At 43.7% G+C, this 16,875-nt stretch overlaps 1 protein-coding gene across 4 annotated transcripts in view; it reads left to right on the top strand.

Annotated features, from left to right (window-relative positions):
• Nucleotides 1-16,875, top strand: part of INPP5K (inositol polyphosphate-5-phosphatase K) — a 501,130-nt gene that overhangs the window by 96,422 nt on the left and 387,833 nt on the right. Inside the window, exon 2 of one of the 4 annotated variants that reach the window (XM_085649053.1) lies at nucleotides 3,862-3,949. The exons of the other annotated variants lie outside the window; for them this stretch is intronic. The gene's annotated coding sequence lies outside the window, so the exon portion shown is untranslated. The remainder of the gene's footprint in view (nucleotides 1-3,861; nucleotides 3,950-16,875) is intronic. 4 annotated transcript variants of the gene reach the window in all.

Genomic DNA, 16,875 nt, shown 5'->3' with positions numbered 1-16,875 from the left:
AAACATCGGAGAAGCCAGAGAAATGCCAACCGGTATGGCAATTTTCTTGGAAATATCGCTAGTCATCTTTCAGCTTTAGAACACGATGCAATAGGAACACTTAAGAGATGAAATGAAAGGTTTTCCTTTGAGCTTTACCTATTTGATATTGAAATGATCTTAGACATTGAGGGTAGAAAGTATGTATTTGATTCAGGTGACCACTTAATTGGCCTATCGTAATACTCTGCTTTGGTGTCTATGGGGAAATGAACGGAATGGTCACCACAAATTCAATTCCAATGATTGTTACCGCCTTACTTCTTAATGCTGTTGTTTAGTCCAAACTTTTTCTGTAACAATTAACAGGAGTTAGGTTATTGCTAGATATAATTCTTTAATTTTCACCCAGATCATTTTAAGCCATTTCGTTTCGTACTGTGAAAATTGTGTTGTAGCCTTTCACTTTCTATGCATCCAGGCTTAGAATACAGCCATAATATAACATTTTAACATTTTAATGGCCAAAAGAGAAGTTTTGATGTTTATTTGTACTTCGCTGAAATATAAAAAGAATAATCGAACTTGAGGTTGTGTAGTTATGTTATGAAGACCCTAAAACACACCTTCGGTCTTTATCCAGGCTTAAATAGGGCCTGAAAAACACGGTTAAAACTTATGCTTAATGTAGCGAGTATTTAATCGAATGAAAGATGAGGGACTGTTCTAATACAAAGGAGAAACAAATGCTACTTGTAGCATATTAGTTAAACCCATGCTCAAAGCAGACAAGCATTGCCATAGCCAAGTGTTTAGCCATGCAACAGTTGCATAATTAAATACTTATAAGGTCCCAAAAGCGAGACCTATTGGCTATGCCAATGCTTGTTTCTGTTTATTACTGCTCTGTAGTAATGGCGGCACCCGTGCTTTAGCTTAAACATCTTAAGCTAAAGTCGGGTGCCGATATTGTTTCAAAAGTAAAGAATTGTCTATTTCTTTACTTTTGAAGCAATCTCAGCACCCGACTTTAGCCTAGGATGTTTAAGCTAAAGCATGGGTGCCACCATTACTACATAGAAGTAATAAACAGGGGGGAGGGGGGGGGGAAACAAGCATTGGCATAGCCAATAGGTCTCGCCTTTGGGACCTTATAAATATTTAGTTATGCAACACAATATCATTGGTACAACAACATCAACTGTTGCATGGCTAAACACTTATAAGGTCCCAAAGGTGAGACCTATTGGCTATGCCAATGCTTGTTATCATCAAAAATGACAGAGACGCAAAAGGGCAGAAAAGGGACAAGGAAAAGAGAAGGAAAAGATTACAAACAGTGGGAAAGGGAGCGAGAAGAAATGAAAAGGACCCTTCGTAATTTGGACGAACAGGAAGGTTAAGGTGTTCAGGTAAAGAGGCATCAGATGGGGTCATGGCCAAGCATTCTTTGATATTCAGCGGCGCAAGCTTCCAAGAAAAAAACTTTGACCCCCTGCACGTATTTCATTTTGTTGTTTTTTTACAAATTAAGGGCCAGATTTACAAGCCCCTTGCACCACTTTTGCGTCACTTTTCCCATGTTTAAAATGACGCAAAAGTGGCGCAAGGGCCTTGTAAATAAGCCCCTAAGTCCGCATGGGAAAAAGAAAATGTCAAAGATAGGCTGCTGTGCCTATTACTCTGTTCGAATCGCTAGGTATATGTGAGAAAGTTGGTGCTGTGAAACCCAGGAGCTTGGTGCTCAGCGCAGGCCGCGGAGGCGGGCCGGATTCTCTAGGCCCCCGTGCGGTGCGGCTTGGCAGGAATGCAGCCCTGGAGCTGAAGAAGACATCTCAGGGCGGCCCCTCCTCCTCTCCCGCTCACACCTGGCTGTGCCCCTGGGGGCTCGTGGCGGTAAGAATAGATGCTCTCGCGCAGTCTAACTGGCTCCTCCAAGGCGTCGTTCCGCCCCGCTGCCTCCTTCAGATGAAAAAAAAAAGATTTTTTGCTTTCTTGAAAAGATGTAAATGTCCCCTGACTTCGAAGGCAAACAAAGCAGGCATCTGAAGCAGATTGTGGTGCCGCAGGCCGCATCAGGGCGGTGTACTTTGGTAGGACGGGCAGGGAAAGAGGGGACGTAGTATGTTTGTTTATATATTGTGTTGTAATTGCATTTTTATAATACTTGCGTTTTACTTGGACCGCTGTATTGCTCAATGGCCGTAGGGGCTGGTCAGAGTCAGTCGCATGTCAGCTACAGATACACTCAAATGTGAAAGTTTTGAGACCCTGTGTTATTGCTTTAAAGCCTGCATAAGAAGAGAGTGAGGAAGCCAGATCCAACACGGAGTGTCGAGGTTTCGGACTTTTTTTGGGCAGTATTGATCCAAATATATTGGAGCGCTTTATATGAGCATCAGTTACATCACACAAGCTCGCATTCATGTTTTTTGAGGCACGGAGATATTAAGTGATTTGCCCAGAATCACAGAATACTGAACCATGCCGGGACTCGAACGTTGTTCACTAGTTACAATGTCGGAAGCTCTGGCCGTAGAGCCACACTAATGTGGTAAGGACAACAGAGGTGTGAGACTGCAGTCTTGTAACACTTGCAAATGCCGTCATTAATCAAGCCGGATGGCTCTGTCTGGCTTTGAGCCCAGTGGCGCCTGTTGTCTCACGAAACTCTAGTAAGGGAGGGGGAGGAGCGGGTGAGAGAGGGGGATTGAAGCCGGCCATGCGAGGAAAGGAATGCTAGAAACCAGGATAGCAGCTGTTCACGACATCGCGAACGCAAGCTGGAGGCCTGAAAAAAGCCACTAGGTTAGCACTTCCAAAACCCGCTTACTAAAACTCTCGCCAGAGCAGCGCTATAAGCGCTGGCTCAGGCGAGACCTAAAAAGGGAGCTTCCTCTTGGAGTGTCGCCGCCCGACCCAGGGCCCCATGGACTCGACGCAGATTACGTGCGGTATTACGGCCCGGCATGAAGCCCGACTGGTCCGGGTGGATCAGTGCCGCGAGATATGGGAGCAGTCGGTTGGCCAGCAGCTTAGCCAGGATTTTGGCCTCCACTGCGATCAGGGAGATGGGCCTGTACGATGCACATTCATCCGCTGGTTTGCCGGGTTTGCGGATGACCACTATTGTGGCAGTGCGGATTTCGGCCAGAAGGGTGCCGGTCTCATAGCACTCCTTGTACAAGTTTAGCAGGTGGGGTGCCAATTTCAGAGCCATATTTTTCATGAATTCTATCGGGATTCCGTTGGGACCCATGGCCTTACCGGAGCGGGTATGTAGGTGTAATTTTTGTTTATAGAAGCATGCAAGCAGTAATTGATGTGAGCAATTTAAAAGGAAAGTAAAGGAACAATTGAGGAATTATATTTACTTCGCAGTATATTTTATTTTGATGACAGTATGTGGAAAAAACTCATTTTTTAAAAATGTATTAACATATGAAATACAGTATTTCTCATTTAAGTCTTAGCAAAGATTGAGCGTCTTATCAATTGGTATAAGTTCTGTAACCTTTTTTCATGTCTTTGATGAGCCCCAAAAAAGAAGATCATGAGTAGAGGGACCCATTTCTGAAGTGGTTAAATCACCCAATTCATTGTCTATTATTAGCAGGAGGCCATTACTTCACTTCAGAGAGATACAGGACTTTCCATCTCAGGAGAAACTTATTTTTTCACTTCCAAAGGCGTCATTGGGGTTCTGAACTGCACATAGTGCTTAATTTTCGGGGAATATAACAGATTTCAGTGACTCTGTCAGGGCGTGCCTGTTGTAAACAATTAGAAACTTTTGAAAGGCTCGTTAAAGCATATGATATGTATTATCACAAATTTTTATTATTTCCCTGTGGCTAGTCTGACTGTAACTCTTCTGTTTAGCTTGAGAAAAAGAGATATGGAGAAGGCCAAATGGTGGAACAAGGTTGCAGATAATGTACTGAGTGTGGAGAAGAAAACTGCAATGCAGGTAGGAGGATGAGTAGAGTGCTGCCTATTGTAGTGAGTTAGGGTAAATGTAGACAGGAAGGGTAAACGTAGACCGGTTTAGGATGCATCCTTGAAAGTGGGTGGGACAACAAAAGCAGTAGAGAGCCCGAAGACTTGTCGTTGACAGATCCACAGACTAATGAATGTGAAGAAAGTTTTGAGGGTTGGTTGGGAGAGTATGAAGAGCTATACGAGGAAATAGAGAAAATAGGGTGGGAAAAAAGGTAATGTGGGAGGAGGAGAGAAAAGACCTACCATTGATAAAGACTTAGGAAGAAATACTGGAGTGCGTTAGAGAGAAAGCCAACGTATCCTTTTTTCTCTGGGGATTTAGTAAGTTTACAAGGCTTGTGACTGAGCTTTGGCAGTATATCATGTTTTATCAACTCTGTATCATATTTAATTTAACTATTCATGTTGCCCATTGTGTATGCTATTACATGTCGGGTAAGAAACCTTATACACAACCGTACCTTTGGAAAGTCCTATGTTTCTTAAGCACTTCTGAAACTGTTCCAGCGCATTAAAGGAAGCAGTATTGTTGGGTCCTCAATTATTTGTCATACAATTCAGTATTGCTATCCCAGATGTTCCTATATGTGGTTTGGCTGTTGTACATTTGTTGTTGGCAAGTGCAGAGAATTCGTGGTGAGTGAGGCCAATTTGAGAATTTCTTCTGAGCTGAGTCATGTACACTGTTAAATGTCAGAACGTGCACCATCCAAGGCTGCCTGAATACCTACTTACCCAGAGCCATAATGCCCTTTAGGTGGCAGCAGTTTGACCTATAGGGATAAAGATTTCATAAGCCAATGGCTTCCATATTTTTCTGGTGTTTCTTAACTTTGAGTTGATGTGAAATTGGGTGCCCATGCTGTGGGCAGCATAGTTTGAAGAAGACCCAGTGCCAAGACCTTGAAAATAGATAAAACGTGCACACAAGTGTGTGTGTTTGTGATGAGTGCACCCAAACCCATAATATAAAAGGAACTCAAATAGCCAATCAGAGAACTGTACACATTAGCATTATTGTGACACTTCGAAAGTGCTTTGTAGTTTCCCTAGCAACATACTTGTACTGGCAGTGGTTAGGAGTAAGCTGTTTGATTAAGAGAGAGGGTGCAGGGAATTAAAGGGAATAAAGAAAACAGTGCATATTGGAAAATAAAAAGAGAAAAGAAGATTACTATGATGTGTCAAGTGCCTGCAGTCCTGCACAGAAGATGAAGGTATTGGTATATATTGCTTACTTGTCTGCCTAATTGCACTGAAGAAAAGAAAGTGCTGTGGGTAGTAACAATCATGTTCAGTATCAGGAAACCATGTAGACTTTTTAACCTCCTCTTCATGTATGCCCAAACATTGGGGATTGATTGCATAGCGGGCAGTATGGAAAGATATGCATGTTCGATTATCGGTGGTTTGAGTGTTAAGGTTTTTGGTCCTCAGGAAATTGGCTCTTTCACATTACCGATAGAGATTATTGTGAGCATTAAGAGGAAGTTCATGGTATGGTAAAGAGATTTGGTCTTCTCCCTTCCCTGAACGTTATTCCTAAGTGGCAGGAGAAGGGTCGTTTGGAGGATAAGCGGTGTCGTTTATGTCACCTGACAAAGGAGACTTTCCTGCATATCCTTTGCCTAACCCCAAACGTATTGTGGCATCGGAGCGCCCTGCTAAGTAAACAGTTTTCAGCACTAGGAATGAGAACCTGCAGGCCAGGGGCCCTGGAGTCCGTAAATCCCAGAAACATAAAGTTAAACATTTGGCTGGTGTAGTTTAAGATCTGACCAATATAAAGGGCTTTTCCAAACAGGACCCCACAATGCTTTAATCCAGGAAGTGTGCTAATAGTCTAGCACAGATAGACCCAACGGGCCCTCAAATGATGGGAGGCTGGTAAGCGACAGGAACACTGCCCTCTATCCTGTCTGCGAGGGCCCTAAGATCCACGGAGGTGCCCTAATACCCACCAAGATGGTCGTGTATTTTATATTGTCACTTTATAGCCCAATCATCGTGCTGCCATGTTGTGACGGGGAAGAGGGATCCTTCTGATGTTTTAACATGACATGGCTTTGTCCATTAACTGATGCCTTGATTGGTCAGACGTGCCCTAGCCTGTGTCTTTTTATCATATTTATACCTTGGTAAATCAGTAAGCATCTTGGTCGAATACTTTTATGGTCCCCCTGACAGAAATAAGATGATCAGGGCCTGGAGGTGAATTGGTTCCACTTAGCACTTTGCCATGTGCTATACACCTTATAGTATGATATCTACGTGGCTATGTTCCAGGTTTCTAAATCCGCTACAATTCTGGGCGGAGAGGTATCTATATGAGATAAATTAAAGGCTAAGAAGTTGTGTTTATGTCACCATATGATGCACTAGGATTGGCGAGGCTAAAATGATGTTTCTCATGTGCTGCCAATCTGATTCTATATCTGTTCTAATTCTGCACCTGTATCAGTTTTTTGTACTTTTAGCACTATGTACTTTATAGTATGATATACATATGGCTATGTTTCAGGTTTCTAAATCTGCTTCTATTCTGGGTGGGAGGTATCTATATAAGACCTGCTAAAACATAAGTGCCGTGTTTATGTCATCATACTATGCCTTGAATTTGGTGAAAAACGGGCTGCAAATGAAAGCGTCTGGGTTTTTCTCTGCAAATGGTATCAAAAAAGGGTTTGTGGGGCTGAAATCACCATTTCCCCAGCTTTTAGGGAATGACAGACTTTTGTCAGAAAACCTAAATTTTTTACACAGTTTGGCATTTTTCTGGGACATAGTCTATTTTTGCTATTTTTTGTGCTTTCAACCTCCTTCCAGTTAATGGTAGAAATGGGTGTGAAAGCAATAATGGATACTGGAAAGCTATGCATTTTAGAAAAGTAGACAAGATTATGAATTCAGCAAGGGGTCATTTGTGTAGATCTATCAAGGTTTCTTTATAGAAACTAACCGTTAAATATAGGAAAAATTGAAAATTAGTTGAAAAAAACAGCCTTTTGTGTTAACGTTTTCACCTGTAACTTCTTCTAATTATGACAGCTCTTTGAAAGCAATATACCATTACATCCGCTGGCCCTTCCTGGTTGTGGGGATATATAGGACTTGTAGGTTCACCAAGAACCCGACGAACCCAGAGTCAAAAACTGAGCAGCAATTTGGAATGTGTTTTTTATTATGTTCTGGGTATATAGCAATTATTGTGAGAAAATGTATACATGGAAAAATCGGTATTTCTGAAATGAGAACAAATTATAGAGTTTAGAAACAGTACATATTTTTACATTTTTGAAATTGGGAATACTCATACTAGCATGAGAATTATCGGTCATTTATCAAAATGACTTCTTTCTTACACAATGTCTTTCATTTGGAAGGCAGAAATGCATCAAAAATCAATAGGTAATAACAGTTGCTTTACAAATCTGAATTACCCTAAGTCTCCCGATAAAAATGCTACCTCAGTAGTGTGGGTAGGCATAGTGCCCACGACAGGAAATGGCTCAAAATCCAACATGAACACACCACATTTTCACATTGAAAATGTACCCTTTTTTTTGCGAAGTGTCTAGCTGTAGTTTTTTAACACTAGCTCTGCCGGCACCTAGGGAAACCTAGCAAACCTATACATTTTTGAAAACTAGACACCCAGGGGAATCCAGGATGGGATGACTTGACTGCCTCCCACCAGGTTCTGTTACCCAGAATCCCTTGCACCCCTAAAAATTGACAAAATAAACACATTTTCCCCACATTTCTGTGGTGGAACGTTCTGGAATCTGTGTGGATCCACAAATTTCCACCCACCCCGCGTTTCCCAAAGTTTTATGAGAAAAATGGTACCTCACTTGTGAGGGTCGGCCTAGTGTCCGCGACAGGAAACGGCGCAAAATGCATTGTGGTCACACCTCAATTTCGCAGTGAAAAATGACCCTTTTTTGGCAAAGTGCCTAGCTGTTGTTTTTGAACTATAGGTCTGCCGGGACCTAGGGAAACCTAGCAAACCTATACATTTTTGAAAACTAGACACCCAGAGGAATCCAGGATGGGGTGACTTCCTCCCACCAGGTTCTGTTACCCAGAATCCCTTGGAAACCTAAAAAATTGACAAAAAAACACATTTTCCCCACATTTCTGTGGTGGAAAGTTCTGGAATCTGTGCGCATCCACAAATTTCCACCCACCCCACGTTCCCCAAAGTCTTACGAGAAAAATGGTACCTCACTTGTGTGGGTTGGCCTAGTGCCCGCGACAGGAAACTGCGCAAAACGCAACGTGGTCACACCTCAATTTCGCAGTGAAAAATGACCCTTTTTTTGGCAAAGTGCCTAGCTGTAGTTTTTTAACCTTAGCTCTGCCGGCACCTATGGAAACCTAGCAAGCTTATACATTTTTGAAAACTAGACACCCAGGGGAATCCAGGATAGGGTGACTTGACTGCCTCCCACCAGGGTCTGTTACCCAGAATCCCTTGCAAACCTAAACAATTGTCCAAAAAAACACATTTTCCCCACATTTCTGTGGTGGAAAGTTCTGGAATCTGCGTGGATCCACAATTTTCCACCCATCCCGCGTTCCCCAAATTTTCGGGGAATATAACAGATTTCAGTGACTCTGTCAGGGCGTGCCTGTTGTAAACAATTAGAAACTTTTGAAAGGCTTGTTAAAGCATATGATATGTATTATCACAAATTTTTATTATTTTCCCTGTGGCTAGTCTGACTGTAACTCTTCTGTTTAGCTTGAGAAAAAGAGATATGGAGAAAGCCAAATGGTGGAACAAGGTTGCAGATAATGTACTGAGTGTGGAGAAGAAAACTGCAATGCAGGTAGGAGGATGAGTAGAGTGCTGCCTATTGTAGTGAGTTAGGGTAAATGTAGACAGGAAGGGTAAACGTAGACCGGTTTAGGATGCATCCTTGAAAGTGGGTGGGACACCAAAAGCAATAGAGAGCCCGAAGACTTGTCGTAGACAGATCCACAGACTAATGAATGTGAAGAAAGTTTTGAGGGTTGGTTGGGAGAGTATGAAGAGCTATACGAGGAAATAGAGAAAATAGGGTGGGAAAAAAGGTAATGTGGGAGGAGGAGAGAAAAGACCTACCATTGATAAAGACTTAGGAAGAAATACTGGAGTGCGTTAGAGAGAAAGCCAACGTATCCTTTTTTCTCTGGGGATTTAGTAAGTTTACAAGGCTTGTGACTGAGCTTTGGCAGTATATCATGTTTTATCAACTCTGTATCATATTTAATTTAACTATTCATGTTGCCCATTGTGTATGCCATTACATGTCGGGTAAGAAACCTTATACACAACCGTACCTTTGGAAAGTCCTATGTTTCTTAAGCACTTCTGAAACTGTTCCAGCGCATTAAAGGAAGCAGTATTGTTGGGTCCTCAATTATTTGTCATACAATTCAGTATTGCTATCCCAGATGTTCCTATATGTGGTTTGGCTGTTGTACATTTGTTGTTGGCAAGTGCAGAGAATTCGTGGTGAGTGAGGCCAATTTGAGAATTTCTTCTGAGCTGAGTCATGTACACTGTTAAATGTCAGAACGTGCACCATCCAAGGCTGCCTGAATACCTACTTACCCAGAGCCATAATGCCCTTTAGGTGGCAGCAGTTTGACCTATAGGGATAAAGATTTCATAAGCCAATGGCTTCCATATTTTTCTGGTGTTTCTTAACTTTGAGTTGATGTGAAATTGGGTGCCCATGCTGGGGGCAGCATAGTTTGAAGAAGACCCAGTGCCAAGACCTTGAAAATAGATAAAACGTGCACACAAGTGTGTGTGTTTGTGATGAGTGCACCCAAACCCATAATATAAAAGGAACTCAAATAGCCAATCAGAGAACTGTACACATTAGCATTATTGTGACACTTCGAAAAAAGTGCTTTGTAGTTTCCCTAGCAACATACTTGTACTGGCAGTGGTTAGGAGTAAGCTGTTTGATTAAGATAGAGGGTGCAGGGAATTAAAGGGAATAAAGAAAACAGTGCATATTGGAAAATAAAAAGAGAAAAGAAGATTACTATGATGTGTCAAGTGCCTGCAGTCCTGCACAGAAGATGAAGGTATTGGTATATATTGCTTACTTGTCTGCCTAATTGCACTGAAGAAAAGAAAGTGCTGTGGGTAGTAACAATCATGTTCAGTATCAGGAAACCATGTAGACTTTTTAACCTCCTCCTCCTGTATGCCCAAACATTGGGGATTGATTGCATAGCGGGCAGTATGGAAAGATATGCATGTTCGATTATCGGTGGTTTGAGTGTTAAGGTTTTTGGTCCTCAGGAAATTGGCTCTTTCACATTACCACTAGAGATTATTGTGAGCATTAAGAGGAAGTTCATGGTATGGTAAAGAGATTTGGTCTTCTCCCTTCCCTGAACGTTATTCCTAAGTGGCAGGAGAAGGGTCGTTTGGAGGATAAGCGGTGTCGTTTATGTCACCTGACAAAGGAGACTTTCCTGCATATCCTTTGCCTAACCCCAAACGAATTGTGGCATCGGAGCGCCCTGCTAAGTAAACAGTTTTCAGCACTAGGAATGAGAACCTGCAGGCCAGGGGCCCTGGAGTCCGTAAATCCCAGAAACATAAAGTTAAACATTTGGCTGGTGTAGTTTAAGATCTGACCAATATAAAGGGCTTTTCCAAACAGGACCCCACAATGCTTTAATCCAGGAAGTGTGCTAATAGTCTAGCACAGCTAGACCCAACGGGCCCTCAAATGATGGGAGGCTGGTAAGCGAGAGGAACACTGCCCTCTATCCTGTCTGCGAGGGCCCTAAGATCCACGGAGGTGCCCTAATACCCACCAAGATGGTCGTGTATTTTATATTGTCACTTTATAGCTCAATCATCGTGCTGCCATGTTGTGACGGGGAAGAGGGATCCTTCTGATGTTTTAACATGACATGGCTTTGTCCATTAACTGAAGCCTTGATTGGTCAGACGTGCCCTAGCCTGTGTCTTTTTATCATATGTATGCCTTGGTAAATCAGTAAGCATCTTGGTCGAATACTTTTATGGTCCCCCGGACAGAAATAAGATGATCAGGGCCTGGTGGTGAATTGGTTCCACTTAGCACTTTGCCATGTGCTATACACCTTATAGTATGATATCTATGTGGCTATGTTCCAGGTTTCTAAATCCGCTACAATTCTGGGCGGAGAGGTATCTATATGAGATAAATTAAAGGCTAAGAAGTTGTGTTTATGTCACCATATGATGCACTAGGATTGGCGAGGCTAAAATGATGTTTCTCATGTGCTGCCAATCTGATTCTATATCTGTTCTAATTCTGCACCTGTATCAGTTTTTTGTACTTTTAGCACTATGTACTTTATAGTATGATATCCATATGGCTATGTTTCAGGTTTCTACATCTGCTTCTATTCTGGGTGGCAGGTATCTATATAAGACCTGTTAAAACATAAGTGCCGTGTTTGTCATCATACTATGCCTTGATTTTGGTGAGGTCTAAGCGCGGTGTTTACCATTTTTTGCTATGGGTCAGTCTGCCTTTATATTTGTTTTAAGTCTGTAGTTGTATTATGCTCTTATACATTTTATGATCATTTGGTCGATAGTATGTTTAATGTTTATGATTTTTATTAATTAATAAACTAATTTCAACTAACTAATGGTAACATGGCATTACAGTGACTAGCTCCCAAGAGCTACTTTCACTGTGACAGGCTTAACTGCCCTATGTTGAAAACCAGACTACAGATTAAAATAATATTACTGTATCTCAAGAATAGGACCATCTGGAAAAATAATTAAACAACTATTTTTAATAGTCACTAAAAATCCAATTAACCCCTTCGCTGCTAGGCCTTTCCCCCCCCCCCCGTGCTAAGTCTTTTTTGGGCTATTTGGGGTAGTGCGCGCTTAGGCCCCTGTAACTTCTTGACCACATAAGGTATCCACGCCAAATTTGCTTCCTTTTCTTCCAACATCATGGGGATTGTAAAGGTACCCAGGGTTTGTAGATTTCCCTGGAGGGGTCACAGAAATTAGCCAAAATACAGCAACATTTTTTTATTGGGGGGGGAATGGGAAAAACGGGCTGCAAATGAAAGCGTCTGGGTTTTTCTCTGCAAATGGTATCAAAAAAGGGTTTGTGGGGCTGAAATCACCATTTGCCCAACTCATGAGTAAACTCCAGACCATCCAGAACACAGCAGCCAGACTTATCCTGTACCTCTCCAGACACACACATCACCCCTTACCTCAGGAAACTCCATTGGCTACCAGCCGCAAAGAGATACCAGTTCAAGCTGCTCACCCATGCCTAAAAGCCACTGCACAAGGAAGGACCGGCGTACCTCAACAAGCAAGTGAATTTCCAAACCTACCAAGAAACTCCATTCCGTATCCCTCTCCCTAGCAGCCAATTAAGGCATCCACTGAACAAACAGCGGAGGCCGCTCTTTCTCCCACCTGGTAGCGAAGAACTTGAACACCCTCTCCGTGCAACTCAGAGGCTCACCATCGCTCCAGCAGTTCAGGAATAACCTCAAGACCTGGATGTTCGACCAATAGGTACAAACAGCAGCATGATCCCGCAGCATGAACCCCACAGCACCTCGAGACCCATATGGGTGAAGCAGCCGTCTTTTACAAATCCTGATTACTTTTGAATCTCTGAATCCATTCAGGCACCAATGTGGCAAATCTATATTGTATCCTTGCCCACACAATGCAAAATCTGGCACTGTTGGTGTGGGAACTGATGGATCAGCCTTTTTTAGGGCATTTAAATGGGCATGCATTACTGCTGACTGTGCAGTACAACCACCTAAAACTTTAGTGTGCATGCATAGCGACTTCAAGTTGCCATCTTCAAAATTTCCTTGCACTTCAGCACAAACCGCAGAATATTTTTGTTTGCTGCTAACCGTGAGCCGAGCTGTGTAGAATCGTGTGTGTGGAGCACCTTCTTGGACTTGTGTATGGGTACGACATTAAGAGTTTGTGGCACATTTGCGGTATATTGCAAACATTCTTGCATGTTGAGTGTAGGATCATATTTAAAATTTACATCAACATTTAAAGAAGAGGCCCTATTCACTCAGCAGAGAGCAGCAGAGTACCGCAGAAGCGGCGAGCGAGCGAGCAGCGAGCACCAGAGAGTCGCGGAAGTGGCGAGAGAGCAATAGCAGTATCGCTGAGCCCGGTCGAGTCGCAGACCTACCCCCGACCAGGTGCCTGACCCCCCCGGACCCCGTCGGAGACCACCAACCACCGAGGCGGCGCAGCATCTGAACGTGAGTGGCTCTAGATGTGAGCAAGCTCAATCTTCACAGAGCTCACACCTGAAGTTACATGCCGTAGGGGTGGAGACAGTACACAGGAGCTCTGGTCCCGGTTCAGCCGCACCACCGGAAGAATCTCTGCGGCTACCTGCCCGCCCGCCTGCACCTGCCTGCACCCGCACTAAACCCTGACCCCTGACGGCATCAAGGGAGTCTCGGTGGTTTGCCAGGACCGGGCACAAGCCCATCGTTTAACAAATAAGAGCCATGCGTGAGGCATTTGCCCGATTCACCGAGTTCTGAGCTAGGACCTGGCGACTTGCGATCCGTGCATCAGGATTACACTCTCTGCCCTCCAGTATGTACAGCCAGCCCGTCCAGCAGCAGCAGTAAGAGGTGAGGAGAGGAGCGGAGAGGAGCGGAGCTGACACTTACCAATTCACTAGTTCTGACCCAGCTATTGTTCCCTTGACCTCAGTCCTCCCCAGGAAACCTAGCGGGGAGCCAGAGCTGGCCGGAAACCCCGAAGACGCGACGCACGGCAGGCAGGCAATCCAGGAAAACTGGGAAGAACCACAGAGAGCCGCCAGCAGCGATCCAGCGAGCTAGCAGGAACAACCGGGACAGCCGTGAAAGGGGCAGCAGGACAGCAGGTAAGCCGCGAACTGCGAGCCGAGAGCTGTGAGGGGAGGCATCGGGGGAGAGAGGACCAGACCCCGGACCAGGACCCAGGACCCGGGCAGAGGTTGAGTAATTCAGCTCACAGAGGCCCCCACAGGGAACGGAAAGCTTTGAGTCGCTAAGTAATAAGAGCGCAGGAAAGCATAAGCGGCAGTAAAAACGCGGACAGTGCACTAGTGCACTAGTAGCAATCAATAGTAACAGCAAGCCACAGGAAAGCAACGCCTAGAGTTGAAAAGGAGCCCAACAAGGCATAAAAGCAAGGGTAAAGGACTACAGAAGCACCGGCGCAGATCATCAGCTGACAGAACAGGACAACGCACATACAAGGACAACATGAGGTCAGGAAGAGAAAGAAAACCTCCAACAAAGCAAACTGCGAAGAACAAAAGGAATACCATAACCTCAAGCGCAGGGCCATCAACAAAAAACAAACATTCATCCAATAGCTCCAACGACATAGACTTACAAGGGAGTCTTAACACCGCAATTGACCACTTCATAGACGAAAAACAGTTAACAGAGATAGACCAAACCAAGACCTTAACTTCTGATTTACCACCAACCAAAAAAACGAGAAAGAGACAGGATCTAATTAACTTTGCAGGTCAGCATCCAACAACTAAATATGATTTCCAACCAAAAATTTACACCAAATTCACCTTTTTAAAGAACCCGGGAAATGAGATTTATTCATCAGACTATACTGCAACAGGTTTGCAAACCCCATTGCAACCCGCAGACGCAAGCAAACCTTTGCCCCAAGCCTATAATCAAACTGTAGTCGAACTACATAAGCCTCCAAGTCTAAGGGAAAACAAAGAACAAATTATAGAGAAAACCGGGGCCAGAGAAGAACTGGAACTAGACGACATTAACCTAACGCCGAACGAAGGCGTAACTAAACTAGGTGACATTAATCCAGCCCCGCCAACGGAAGGTCAAATCCAGGAACCAATTGTATCCCGCATTATGCTAAAAGACGTCACACCAGGCAAACTTGCTTCAGAGCTGGATGACTCACCAGGACTTCCTGGCAACCGCACCCCAAATAGAGAGATCTCCCCAACTCAACTCCCAACTCTCAGCTCCGCGCCTACAGAGATAACGGCCAAGATGTATGCAAAAAAAGAGCCAGAAATCAATCCACCCAGCGGTCACGAAGTTTGTTTTGAGTCAGAACTAAATTACCCCTTTGACAACAAGGGACAAGTTCTAGAGGAAAAAGCAACATGCCCAAAAAATTTCTCCCCCATCAAAGTAACAAGGGACTCATTTTCCTCGGAAAAAGATATGACTTTCCTGGTAACACAAGAATGGAACGATCTAGTGGCCGCTTATAACGCAAAACAACCTGCGAACCGACCAAGAAATGAGAGCATACACCAGTCCCCAGAAGGGACAAGAGACCCCACCGATATCTTTTGGACAACTTTACTTAATACAATTCAACTATCATCCACAGCCCTCCAGTATCAATCAGACAAATTAGACTTACAACTGATAGTTTTACATAAGCTGGCAGAGGCTACAACGGGGATTGATAGAAAACTCGCCGATCTTAACGGCCTTATCAAAAGAGGACAAGAGTCAGTAAAACTGACTCAAATTGAAAGAACTAATTGCGTATGCTCACCGATAATCGACAAACTATCTTCATTACCAACGATCCTAGGAAATCTCTTGGAGGATATAAAATCAACAACAACAATGCCACTAACAAACAAGGCAAGGTTGGAAAGTCCATCTTGCGACATAATTCTAACTGTACAAGAAAACGACTTAGTCGGCACCACACAGCAACGGTTCCAGCAGCCAAACCTTGTAAAAACAACAGAAGAGACCTCAGAGAACAACTCAGCAAAAGGTCAAGTAGACCTAGTTCAGGATCTAACAAACTCGCGCACTCGAAGAAAACACATAAGGAAGGGCAGGCATAATAAACCAGCTAGCAAACCGCCCGCACAAGAGATCGGCCCGGCAACTCCACCAAAGGTGCAGGATCAGCCGGGAGTCGCATCCCAACCCATGGAATACAAAAATCCTTCACCTCAACACATTCAAGCAGTTAAAGAGACCCCATTCAAAACAAGAATAGGAACTTTGACCACTACAAACGACGAAACCAGGGAACAATCAGGGCAGGAGTTACAGTGTCACCTAAGATCCCCAACCCATAAGACCAAAAGGGGCTACAGCATATGTCAAGCAGAGGAACCACCAGCGGACCCAGAAGCCGGTAAATATACCCAAGAAGAATCTGAAATCTCTAGAACATCGACTACAGTAACCGCCCATTCAACATACAGTACACACCCCACAATACAGCCAAAAACCAAAGAACTGAAAGGCAACTTGCAAGTAGACATTACAACAGTAGAAGATAGCAGCAAAACCAAGGAATTAAAACATAGCGCAAGAACAATCCATAGTTCAACATTATCCAATACCCAGAGCTTACAAGAGAACAATACAACTATTCAACAATCACACCAGGAATCGCGGCCCCCAAGCGAATCCGAATCAGATACAATACTTTTCATACCCGAATTTAAATCTAGAGGAAGAGCAGACACCCTAAATAGGGGCAACATACTGAAGTTAATTAATTCAATCGACAAATTAGAAAATATAAACACCCTCGACCTGCTCGCCATCAAATTCCATCCAGCCCAATCGCCCAATGGAAATGAAATAACGAAGACCTTCTGGACAACTAACAATGTTGCTAACCAAGTCATGCAGGAAACAAGCAGATTCTCCCATTGGGGAATTAAACTCCAAGCAGTAAAAAGGCCAGCGTATCCTACTCCGCTACTTGAAGAAAACTACCTGGATCGCCATCTAAATGTCAAATCGATTTTAAAAGGAGCTCTCAGTCGATCGCCGGGAGTGAGAAACCATCAAACTAATCTTCAACGACTAAGCCCTAATCAA

This window comes from Triturus cristatus, chromosome 3_2, assembly GCF_964204655.1.
Source record: "Triturus cristatus chromosome 3_2, aTriCri1.1, whole genome shotgun sequence".
Classification (NCBI taxonomy): Eukaryota; Metazoa; Chordata; class Amphibia; order Caudata; family Salamandridae; genus Triturus; species Triturus cristatus.
Note: the sequence above shows the minus strand (reverse complement) of the source record. Positions and strands in the feature narration are given on the sequence as shown.